Here is a 13,689-nt window from a genome sequence, read left to right on the forward strand (position 1 = left end):
TAAAATTTACTGAAATTAATTCCATAAGAAAATACTAATTTTCCAAGAAAATCTGAAATTTAGCTCAAAAATCGCCCATGGGACCCATATTTCGAACCCGACAAAAGTTACAAATCCCGAAATCCCATTCAACCACGAGTCTAACCATACCAATTTTACCAAAATCCGACCTCAACTCGACCCTCAAATCTTCAATTTAAACCAAGAGAATTTTCTAAAATTTCCAACTTAATTCACCCATTAAATGATAAAAACAACTATGGATTCGGGTAATTTAACCAATATTGAGTTAAGAACACTTACCCCATTGTTTTCTCTGAAAATCTCCCAAAATTCGCCTCAATCCGAGCTCCAAATCGGTAAAAATGGAGTCCCATTTTCAGAATTTAAACTCTCTACCCAGTCATTTGCTCTACGCGATCGTGGACAAACACACGCGATCGCGAAGCACAATTTTCCACTGCCCAAAAAAGAACCTACGCGATCGCGGTTTCTTTCACGCGATCGCAATGCACAAGATTCCAGCTCTACGTGATCGCATCCCTCTTCACGCGATCACATAGAGCAGACGCGTGGCCCAACTTCCTCTCAAGTTCCCCTATGCGAACGCGACCTCTCCCACTGTCACGATCCCAAATTCTCTCCGTAGGATGTCGTGATGGCACCTAATCTCTAAGACTAGGAAAGCCTCTCAATGCGAAATAAAAATAGAAATCTGAAACTTTACATAATTTACAACTCCCAAAACCTGGTAGAAATAAGTCACAAGCTTCTATGAATTTATCCTCAATGTCTCTATATATATCAAGGTCTAAAAAAAATAAGGAAGCAACAGAATAATAATAGAAGCGGACTCCGGAGTCTACGGACGCTGGCAGATATACCTCAAAGTCTCCGTATACAGGTAACTCACTGATGTCGGGGTTGGTAAGAAGTACCTGGATCTGTACAAAAAGATGTGCAAAAGCGTAGTATGAGTATACCACAACGGTACCCAGTAAGTGCCAGGCCTAACCTCAGTAGAGTAGTGACGAGGTCAGGTCATGCCCTGTTGGAAAATAATAATTTCATGGTAAAATATTTAACAATATAATAAAATAAAATGACAAGATTTTACTCTACGCGATCGTGGACTTTACCACGCGATCGCGGACTTTCCCACGCGATCGGGAAGCACAATGTCACAGACCTATGTGATCGCGGATCCGTTCACGCGATCGCGAAGTACAAAATGCGTGACTTCTATTTCCGCTCTACTTACTCTACGCGAATGCGACCTTCTTCACGCGTTTGCGAGTCACAAAATCCCAGAGCTACGGCGTCCCACTTCACGCGGTCGCGAAGCACAAAATGCCACTGCCTCACATTAACCCTACGCAATCGCAAATATCCCCACGCGATCGCGTTGAACAAAAACCGTCACTGATCAACTAAGCCTATGCGATTGCAAACGCATTCACGCGATCGCGTAGAAGGAAAACATCATCAGATATCAGAAAATTCCAGCAGTTGTTCAAGTCTAAATTTTTGATCCGTTAACTATCCAAAACTCACCCGAGCCCTTTGGGACCTCAACCAAATATATCAACAAGTCCTAAAACATCATACGGACTTAGTCGAACCCTCAAATCACCTCAAACAACGCTAAAATCATGAATTACACCCCAATTCAAGCCTATTGAACTTTGAAGTATCTAATTTCTACAAACAACTACGGAACCTATCAAATCACGTCTGATTTACCTCAAATTTTGCGCAAAAGTCATAAATGACATAATAGAGGTATTCCAATTTTCAGAATAGGATTCCGACTCCGATATCAAAAAGTCAACCCCCCGGTCAAACTTCCCAAAAATTTAACTTTCGGCATTTCAAGCCTAATTTCTCTACGGGCCTCCAAATAATATTCCGGACACGCTCCTAAGCCCAAAATCACCATACAGAGCTATTGGAATCATCAAAATTCAAATCCGAGGTCGTTTACATATAGGTCCATATCCGGTCCACTTTTCTAACTTGAATTTTCAATTATGAGATTAAGTGTCTTATTTCACTCCGAATTCCTTTCGGACCCGAACCCACTAACCCGATAAGTCATAAAACAACTATAAAGCATAAATTGAAAAGTAAATGGGGGAACATGGTTATAATACTCAAAACGACCGGCCGGGTCGTTACATTCTCCCCCTCTTAAATAAACGTTCGTCCTCGAGCGAGTTTAGAACAATACCTGGAGTCTCAAATAAGTGTGGATATTTGCTCCGCATTTCCTGATCAATCTTCCAAGTAGCTTCTCCGGTTGGCTGGCCTCTCCACTGCACCTTCACTGATGCTATGCTCTTTGACCTCGACTTTCTAACCTGCCGGTCTAAAATAACCGCTGGTTCCACGTCATAAGTCAAATTACCGTCCAGCTGTACTGTACTGAAATCCAGAATATATGACGGATCCCCGACATACTTTCGGAGCATGGATACATGGAACACTGGATGAACACCTAATAGACTAGGTGGCAAAGAAAGTTCATAAACCACCTCTCCAAGTTTCTTAAGTATCTCAAAAGGCCCAATATACCGAGGGCTCAACTTGCCCTTTTTCCCGAACCTCAACACACCCTTCATGGGTGAAATCTTGAGCAGAACCTTCTCCCCAACCATGTGAACAACATCACGAACCTTCCTGTCGGCATAACTCTTCTATCTAGACTGTGCCGTGCGAAGCCATTCCTGAATTACTTTGACCTTCTTTAAAGCATCCTGAACCAAGTCAGTACCTAATAGTCTAACCTCACCCGGCTCAAACTAACCCACTGGAGATCGGCACCGTCTCCCATACAAAGCTTCATACAGAGCCATCTGAATGCTTGACTGGTAGCTATTATTGTAAGCAAACTCCGCGAGTGGCAGAAATTGATCCCAAGAACCCCCAAAATTAATGACACAAGCGCGTGGCATATCCTTCAATATCTGAATAGTGCGCTCGGACTGTCCGTGCGTCTGAGGGTGAAATGCTGTACTCAACTGAACCTGTGTGCCTAATTTTTGCTGCACTGCCCTCCAAAACTGTGAGGTAAACTGCGTACCATATGAAATAATAGACACCGGCACACTGTGTAGGCGAACAATCTCACGAATATAAATCCCAGCCAATCGCTCCGAAGAATAATTAGTACCAACTGGAATAAAATGTGCGGACTTGGTTAGCCTCTCTTCAATCACTCATACAACATCAAACTTTCTCAAGGTCCGTGAGAGCCCAACTACGAAGTCCATGGTAATACGCTCCCACTTCCCCGGTCTCTGATGCTCGTACTTTACTTGTTGATAATTTTAACACCGAGATACAAACCCAACTATATCTTTCTTCATCCGCCTCCACCAATAGTGCCGCCTCAAATCCTGATACATCTTCGCAGCGCCTGGATGAATAGAGTACCGCGAACTGTGAGCTTCCTAGAGAATCAGCTCACGCAAACCATCTACATTAGGCACACATAGCCTGCCCTGCATCCGTAATACACCGTCATCTACAATAGTGACTTCCTTGGCATCACCATGTTGAACCGTGTCCTTAAGGACAAGCAGATGTGGATCATCATACTAGAGCTCTTTGATGCGATCATATAAAGAAGACCGAGAAACCACACAAGTCAAAACTCGATTCGGCTGGGAAACATCCAATCTAACAAACTGATTAGCCAAGGCCTGGACATCTAAGGCTAAAAGCCTCTTTGCTACTGGTAAGTATGCTAAGCTGCCCAAACTCTCCGCCTTACGACTCAAGGCATCGGCCACCACATTGGCCTTTCCGAGATGATAGAGAATGGTGATATCATAATCCTTAAGCAACTCTAACCACCTTCACTACCACAAATTAAGATCCTTCTGTTTAAACATGTGTTGTAGACTCCGATGATCGGTATATACCTCACACTGGACACCGTACAAGTAATGCCGCTAAATTTTCAAGTCATGAACAATAGCTGCTAACTCAAGATCGCGGACTGGATAATACTTCTCATGTACCTTTAACTGTCTGGACGCATAGGCAATCACCCTATCGTCTTGTATCAGCACTGTGCCGAGACCAATACGTGACGCGTCACAATACACAGTATAAGATTCTGAACCTGTAGGCAACACCAATACTGGAGCTGTAGTCAAAGTTGTCTTGAGCTTCTGAAAGCTCTCTTCACATTCATCCGATCACCTGAACGGAGCACCTTTCTGGGTCAATTTAGTCATAGGTGATGCAATAGACGAGAAACCCCCCACAAAACGACGATAATAACCGGCCAAGCAGAGAAAACTCCGAATCTCAGTAACTGAGGATGGTCTGGGCCAATTCTGAACTGCCTCTATTTTCTTCGGATCCACCTTGATTCCTTCACTGGACACTATATGTCCCAAGAATTCCACCGAACTAAGCCAGAACTCACACTTAGAGAATTTGGCATAAAGTTTCTCATTTCTCAGCCTCTGTAATACAATACCTAAGTGTTGTGCATGCTCCTCCTAGCTACGTGAGTACACCAAAATATCATCAATAAATACTACGACAAATAAATCAAGATATGTCCGAAATACACTATTCATCAAATGCATAAATGCTGCTGGGGCATTGGTTAGCCTAAAAGATATCACAAGAAATTCATAGCGGCCATAACGAGTTTTGAATGCCGTCTTCAGAATATCTGAATCCTGAATTTTCAATTGGTGATACCCAGATTTCAAATCAATTTTTGAGAAGACCCTCGCTCCCTGAAGTTGGTCAAATAAGTCATCAATACGCGGCAAAGGATATTTATTCTTGATCGTCACTTTGTTCAACTTCCTATAGTAAATGCACATCTGCATAGTACCATCTTTATTTTTCACAAACAGAATCGGTGCACCCCAAGGTGACACACTAGGCCTAATAAACCCCTTTTCAAGGAGTTCCTAAACTTTCTCTTTCAATTCTTTTAACTCAGCTGGTGCCACACTATACAGAGGAATATAAATAGGTTGAGTGACCTACACGAAGTCAATACCAAAATCAATATCCCTGTCGGGTGGCATACCCGACAGGTCTGCAGGAAATACATTCGGAAAGTCTCGCACGACCGGTACTGAATCAATAATAGGAGTATCAATATCAACATCTCTCACAAAGGCCAAATATGACAGACATCCCTTTTCAACCATACGTTGGGACTTCAAATAAGAAATTGCCCTGCTAGGAACAAAATCTAGAGAACCTCTCCATTCAACCTTTGGCAACCCCAACATCGTCAACGTCACGATTTTTGCGTGACAGTCCAGAATAGCATGACATGGAGACAACCAATCCATACCCAGGATTACATCGAAATCAACCATACCAAGTAATAAGAGATCAACTTTAGTCTCCAATTTCCCAATAGTCACCATACACGACCGATACACACGGTCCACAATAAAAATATCGACCACCGATGTAGATACACAAACAGGTGAAACTAAGGATTCACAGGGCATATCCAGGTAATGATCAAAATACAATGATCAAGCCTGCCTGCCACCTGATCGGCCTCCCCCTCTTGGGCAACCCCTAGCTGCCTGACCCCTACCCCGAGCTAGCTCGGCAGGTGGTTTAACTGCTGGAGCTGGAGCCGTTGGTCGAGAACTCTGCTGTGGAGCCCCACTCAACAACCTAGGACAATCTCTCTTGAAATGACCCAATTCTCTGCACTCGAAACAACCCATCCTCTGATGGAACTGCTGCTCCTGATAACCCGAAGAATTACCTGAAGAAGCCTGAGCAAACGAGGCATGATGAGAACTCTGCGCTGGTAGTGCACTGAATGAAGACTAGTCTGAGTGAGCACTATAAGAACCGTGGCTAGCTGATGCACCACGATGAGCTGGACGACCCGCCTGAGCGTGTCTGTAAGAACGGCCCCTACCGCGGTAAAACTGACCCCGTGAAGGAACACCGCTGAAATCACCGGAACCACGAGGCCTCTTAGCCTCCCTCTCAACCCGCTCCTGGCTACGAATGATCGGGTCCAAACCTACACCACTATAGTGTAGCGAGGATGGTCGATGCAGTTTTACCCAATAAGGTCGAGATCGATTTTCACAGGGAGTTAATTTGGTTTGGAGTTAGGTATCTAACTAATATAGATGTGCGTGTTGTTCCTAATTGCACTTCCAAATATTATTGCGATTGGTTCTATTCTAATTTTATACTATATTATGCTGAGTGTAAGCTAAGTATAATTTTTTTGGTGAAAGTTTTCAAGTGTTAAAAGGCACTAGGGAAGTGACTTCCGCCTAGGTGAGTATCCAATGGGTATCAAGAATCTAGGACAAGCTTTTCATGATTGGGGTTATGATATAACCATCACACATAAATGCTCACTCTATACCTCTCGGTAGTTTGAGTGACTTTGCCCGATTTGGCTTTCTCAAGCCCAAATGGGTGTTCATACAATACAAGTGAAATTTGCTCAAGTCGGGTATTACTATCTCTAGGTTTAACCCTTTAATTGGGGCTATCAATCTCTTGAGTTCGCCCCAATTCCTTGTTAGCCTAATTTTCTAGACTTAGTCCCTCTTTATCAAGAAGAGCCTAAGTCATAAAGGCATGAATCAGTGTTTGCAACCACTAATTCTACAATTTTAGCATAAATTAGGCTAAATATCACTAACCCATAAATAATTAAGCCCTAAAATTCAAGCCCCATTAAATACCCACACTAAGGTTGGGTCACAACCCTAGCTATGGTGTCTAGCTACTCATAATAGCAGCAGAAATCAAAGATAATGATGAAATATAAGCCATAATATAAAAGTACAAGATGAAAATCTAAAGTTTGAAAGTAAATCTACTCTAAAATTGCCCAAAAAGGGAAAAACCATTTGTTCACGTGCTCTACTAAACAAAACTTAACCTAAAATTGATAAAAGGATCTATTTATACTAGGCTGAAATTTTCGAAAAAAATGCCCCTGTGGAGGATTCGCGGACGCGTAATTCTGACCGCGTTCGCGCTTGAGCTTTCGCAGCTGCGTAATAATGAGCGTGGTCCGCGTTTCTTCAATACTGGGCTTGGATTAGGCTTAATTTTACGGACCGCATAATTTCAACCGCGTCCGAGTGTGCTTCCATCGCGGTCGCGTAATTTGGACACATACTGCATTCTTCAGATAAGCCTGACTTGTAGGGTCTCTGAACCTCAAGATGGACTCTCAGCGGAAATCCCTTCACGCCTGCGCCAAAGATTTTATGGCCACATTTTTCCAACGCGGTCAACGGTGATTTTAGTACTCAAAGAAGCTTCTCTAAATCTACTTTGGCAGACCGCGTAATAGTGGCTGCCTCAGCGGTGGTCCTTATGTGGCCGCGCTTTTCTGCCCCTCTCAGCGCTCCAGTCTCAGCCTTGGATTTGTGCAGGTTTGACTCCTTCATGAGTTGATTATGGCTTCTTTGACTCATTTTGACCAAACCTTGCAAGCAAGCACATTAAGTTAGTTTTCGGGAATACCTTTACACATTTTTAACCCAAAACCTAAGTAAAAGAGAGTAAATAATAGGCTAAAACCCCTAGTTATCAACTCCCCCAAACTTAAGCTTTTGCTTGTCCTAAAGCAAACAAGGTAATTCCCACCTCCACAAGAAAAAGAAATGAAAATTTCAGTTGTCCTAAGGTGACTTCATCAAACATCAATTGGGACGAACAATTACCCTCAACACAAATGCATTATCAACAACATAATGCTATGACTTCCATAGTTATAATGTGACACAAAAGCATCAAGAGTTGACTCAATTTATCAAGGAAGTTTGCTCTCTCACGTAGGTCATTGTGGATCCCAAACTCCTCCTTCTCTACTCCTATGAGCAAATCTCACTTTATAGAATGTGACACTCAAAACAAGGATTATAAAGAAGTGAACTCATCACTCTCGAAAGAATGCTACAAGTCCGGCACTAAGTACCATAAGCTTGCCCCTTATGTAAATCACCACTAATGCAAGCTCACTCAACTTGAAATCATATAGGGCTTTAGCAGGTTGTAATGAAGGCTTTTTGGATCAAGGTAGGATACAATGAACTATGATGGTTTCATCTTTCCTTAAGCACTCCATTTTCTCATTTCGGTTCATACTTTCTTGATTCTTTGAGTCATTTTCTTCTTCCTCAGGGGAACTAGAGAGACACATTGTCACTCTTTCTTGTTCATGACAATAAGTTTTCTCCTTTTTATCATAATTCCTTGCCTTTCAATATTGTTTTCTTGAATCCTTTCAACCTTTACTTTCTTTTTGACATGCTTCTTTTTGGTTTTTTCATCCTTTCTTTGCCTTTCCTTTCCATCAATTGTTTTTGTTCTTTGAACCTTTCATCACTTTGTAATTCCTCGTCTCTCCCCCAAACTTATGTTTTTGCCAAATGTTTATCATGAATGCTAAGGAAATATTAGGTGCCAAGAGAGGATCATTATAAAATGGATGAGGGCTTGTAATGAGGTTATTGAATTAAAATGGCTTAGGCTCAAAGGGGTTGACTAAAGATATCATAATGGTAGGTTACGAAAGTTTTCAAATGTTCAAATGGGGCCAAGGAGAGCCTATAATCACTTCTCAAGTCAAGTACACTTAGAATTTCGCCTAGACAAACATTCAGGGCAAGTTCTAGACTTATTGGTACGAGACTTGGACTTGCAATTCAATACCTCACCTCCCTCTCAAGCTAATGGATTGTTAAAGAGAATAGAGTCGAGGGCCCACAATAACCCTAGCTAAGATTGAATATCACAGATGGCTCAAGGAAACCACTTGATGATAGTTTTAGTCAACTCAAGAGTCTAAAGGTCACACCTAGAGCTAATCTCGTCAACAGACTTGTCTCTAACCATGAGGTCGAAGATAAGTGTGCTAGGGCCAAGTGAAGTCTGCTTGAGACACATTTATTCATTACTACTATATATCAAAACATAAAGGAAAACAGACTCAATCCCTTAAGAGGGTTGTCACGCCATCCACCATTGGGAAGAGCCACCCGGTTCACACAACATCCACCTTTGGAAAGAACCGTGGCATTAAGAAAACCAAAGGCTTATTGATCACGCAGAAATGTAAAAAGAGGCTACAAACTCAAAAAGAAACTACTAAAGGAAATAAGAAGCTAAGATATTAAGGAAAATTACAAAAGAAGTTATAAAGTAAAATACGGAAAGTAAAATGAATATGTACAATAGGGGAGTGAAACGAATATACACAAAATGGGGATGAATATATACATGGAATGGTAAAGTTATTAACATACCAAAAGTGAAAAATAACGAAAATAAAAATAACGATAAGTAAAAATAAAGAAAAATAGTATCGTAATTATTACATGCCAGTCTTCAAAGTCATCAAATCAAAATAAGACCACCCCCTACCCCAAATAAAAGTTAGCATTGTCCTTAATGCTAAAAGTAAAAATAAGATCAGGGGAGGGATAGAAAGTAAAGAAAACTCCCTATGTGGTATTTGTCTCAGCACCATCAGGTTCCCTTAACTGGATCTCCAGGTCCTCGGTCTGGGGTATCACAAATCTTCTCACCGGCGCTCTATCAGCCTCATGCTCTGATGCGTGTGATGTTTGTGCTGCAGATGCAGTCTCCTCCATAAGGAGGTCTAGTGGAATATCGCTGGTGGAAGTAAGCTTCTCCACCTCTTTCTTTAACAGCTCTTGATTCTTCTTTACCTTCTTGATCTGTTTTCCCATCTCCTTAATTACCTTTGCATGAGTACCCCAGAGTCTCCAGAATTTGCTTTTGGTTATCAAGGATCTTCTTCAATGAATCCTCCACTGACGGAAGCATCTGAAGCTATGCTGGAGCTACTTGTGCTGCGACTGCACTGGATAAGGCAGATAGCTTTGATGTAGCTACCTGCATCCAGTTGTTGATGATGGATAAAGTCTGATTAACTCACAGTGCAGTCTGAGGGTAAGCTGGAGAGGAAGGCACATATAGTGGGCCAGAGACCGAGGACGGAGGTGGCATATCAGCAGATGAACCTTCGGCTGTGGAAGGCTCGGACCCAGTAGCCACTACCCTTGGCTCTTCATACTGACCAACGGAGGTAGTGGCTTTGCCTTTGGACTTGGGATTGTCTGCTCATTGAAGGCTGTACCAAGAGAAGGGCCTTTTCGGCTTCACCTTCGTGTCAAAGTGTCTCCCCTCAACCCCTTGGTCCTCTAGGTACATAGTGATAAAATTGGGGTAAGGGTAAGACATTTCTTCCTTCCCGGTTGCCTTAGATATGTTTCGGGCCATGAGGTTCCCCACATTTATTGGGTACCCTGCCATGATAGATGCTATGAGGATCGCCCGGGAGAGTGGAATGTTACTATCATGCAGGCACGGATCAAGGCAGCTGCAGACGAAGGTGCACCACCCTTTTGCTTCAAAGCTCAAAGTGTTTCTATGAATATGGACCCCAGGTGTAAGCCAAGCCGGTGATGACCCAGGGATGGCTATCACCTCTGCAAGCCTTAGACGGGCTGCCTCATCTAATGCCAGCTTCTCCAACTACAGGGATTTGTTCACATCATCGAACCCGACATATATGTTCAGTGTCTTGCCATCAAATCTGATCTTACAATTCCGTACCTTAGTCACATAAGTGCCCTTTTTGATGTGGGAGACATTGGTGTAGAATTCTTTGACTAAGTACTCATTGGCCTCCGGTAGCTTGCTAGTGAAGAATTTTCACCCCACTCTTTCATCAAATTGCTTCTTCACATTGGGATTGTGGGTTAGAAGATCTCTTTCTATGAAATGCCGCTCAAAGGTGAGCGACCTTTATGGCCACCATTCCCAGAATTTGTGGTAGGCTTTCTCACTCACGAACCTATCTTGACACACTGCCGACTTCCTTGATCTAATCAAACCTCCAACCCGGGTATCACCACCTCTCCCGTCATCCGGGACATCATCTTCATCATTAATATTAATTGGAGCCGTTGTTGAGGCCGTAGTTGTAGCAGGTAGGGCAGGTGGTGTGGAAGTCTCACTACCTCCTCCCGAGCCATCAGATGACCAAGATAGGGAGGTAGATTCATCGATGAGGCGGTAGGGCTGTGATTGAGCCTCTTGTTGGGGTTGTGCAGCTTCCCCTTCAGAAATCTCCCGGGAGGGGACATACTCACTAGTCTCAGAAGAGTCGGGAGTGGGTCTTCAGATGGTTTGTTTCTTGACAATGACCTTTTTAGGTGCTAAGGATGCAATCTGATTCCCTCTACCCCTGCCTCGGGAGGATTCTCCCCTCCCTTGTGATTTCTCAGGACCGCCATGAGATCACACCATTATCTGCATACACAATCAGTGAAAGCTTATTAGTATTATGGTTCAATGAATCAGCAAAGGAAAGCAGATGATATGATCATATTGCTTCTCAAAGCAGGGATTCGCTGACAGTGTAAAAAGGAGCACGTCCGCGGAATGGTCAGCGCTATCCGCGTAAAAAGGAGCGCGGCCGCGAAAGAGGTTGGACTCAGACTACCAACTTTCTGATCATGGTCTTCTGCAGACCGCGTAATTTGGGACGTGACCGTAAAAGATGAAGCACAGACCGCGTAAAAATGAACGCGGCCGCAAAATTAATTTGTCAAACTCTCTGAAACTCATGAGCGCCAACCGCGTATTTTGGACGCGGCCGCGTAAGTTCAAACGCGGACCTCGGAAGAATCATCGCGTCCTCGAACATGCAACCATACTCAGCTCTCGCAAATTAAAGAACGCGGACCGCGGTCAGCGGAATTCAAACAAAAACTAGCACTGGTACATTTGAAACCTAGGCTTTTCACTAAGTGCAATAAGTAATGCAATTAACATGCATAGTTAATAACCCTATCCCCCATTAGGCAAGTAAAGCGATTACCCACATGAATTTAAGCATCAATTAATCATGATTTTGAGATTGTGGCATGTATTAAAACCTAACTAAAAAGAAAAATTAAAACTATAAGAAAAGAAAATCAAAAGATGAAATTAATGTAAAGATTTGAGCATACCAGATGTGGATTTGTAGTAGGAAATTGCTTTCTTGATTAATGAGATATGAAATTGAAAGTGTAAGAAGGGGAAGATGAACAGTGGTCTATTTCGGTGAGAGTGTGGGGTTCGAAAAGTGTAAAAGTCCTAAAGACTTCCTATTTATACCAACCCAAGAGGTTCCACCGACTTACCTAAGCATGGTCCATGGAATTCCACCGCGGTCCGAACTTTTTACCTTTCGAAACTCCTTTTCAGAAACAGGCCCGCTGAGAGCGGATTAACGGGCGCGACCGCGTAAGATCAATGCGAGACACAAAATTATAAACGCGGACGCGAATACAACTTCCGTGCCTCATTGTTGGGCAAAGCTACAACTCCAACCCACTTGGAAACATAATCAACAGCAACAAGAATGTAAGTATTACCACACGAACTCACAAAAGGCCCCATGAAGTGTATGCCCCACATGTCAAAAATATCGATTTCCAGAATAGTGGTGAGAGGCATTTCATCCTTCTTCTAAATTCCACCAGCTCTTTGGCATTTATCACACCTCTTAACAAGCTCACTTGCATCTTTATACAGGGTAGGCCAATAAAATCCACAACTAAGAACCTTTGAAGGAGTTCTCGCCCCACCATGATGACCACCGTAGGGCGAGGAATGGCAAGCATCAAGAATATTCATTTGCTCCTCTTCCGGAACACATCTCCAGATCACACCATCATTGCAAATCTTGAAAAGATAGGGCTCGTCCCAATAATAATCCAAGCTGCCCCATTTGAGTTTCTTCCTTTGGTTTGAAGAGAGCTCACTCGGGACAATGCCGGTCACAAGAAAGTTAGCCACATCGGCGAACCAAGGCATACCATTCAAAGACATAAAGAGGAGTTGTTCATCCGGGAACGCATCATTAATTTCGAGGCCATCGTGGGGCCTCCCCTCCCCTTCTAAGAGGGACAAGTTGTCCGCCACTTGATTATTACTTCCTTTTCTATCAGTGATTTCAAGGTCAAACTCTTGAAGCAAAAGTACCCATCTCATCAACCTAGCCTTCGAGTCCTTTTTTGTCATCAAGTAACGGAGTGCCGCATGATCGGTGTGCACCATCACTTTGGTGCCTATGAGATATGGCCTAAACTTTTCCATGGCAAAGACAATGGCTAGTAACTCTTTCTCGGTCACCGTATAATTGACTTAGGCATCATTCATCATTTTTCTTGCATAATAGACCAAATGAAATATCTTGTTGACCCTTTGCGCCAAAATCGCTCCTACCGCAATGTCACTAGCATCGCACATGAGCTCAAATGGTAAGCTCCAATTGGGTTCTATAATGATGGGAGTGGTTGTCAATTTATACTTGAGAAGCTCAAAAGCTTTCATGCAATCTTCATTGAATACAAACTTTGTATCCTTTTCTAGCATCTTGCACAAGGGTTCACCACTTTTGAGAAATCCTTGATAAACCTTCGGTATAACCCCGCGTGCCCAAGAAAGCTCCTAACTCCCTTGATGGAAGTAGGAGGAGGGAGATTTGAAATAACTTCACTTTTTGCTTTGTCCACTTCAATACCGTTCTTTGAGATCTTATGGCCAAGGACAATGCCCTCCTCGACCATAAAGTGGCATTTTTTCCTAATTAAGCACTAGGTTGGTCTCTTCACATCGGGC

This window comes from Nicotiana tabacum, chromosome 13 (genome assembly GCF_000715075.1).
Source record: "Nicotiana tabacum cultivar K326 chromosome 13, ASM71507v2, whole genome shotgun sequence".
Classification (NCBI taxonomy): domain Eukaryota; kingdom Viridiplantae; phylum Streptophyta; class Magnoliopsida; order Solanales; family Solanaceae; genus Nicotiana; species Nicotiana tabacum.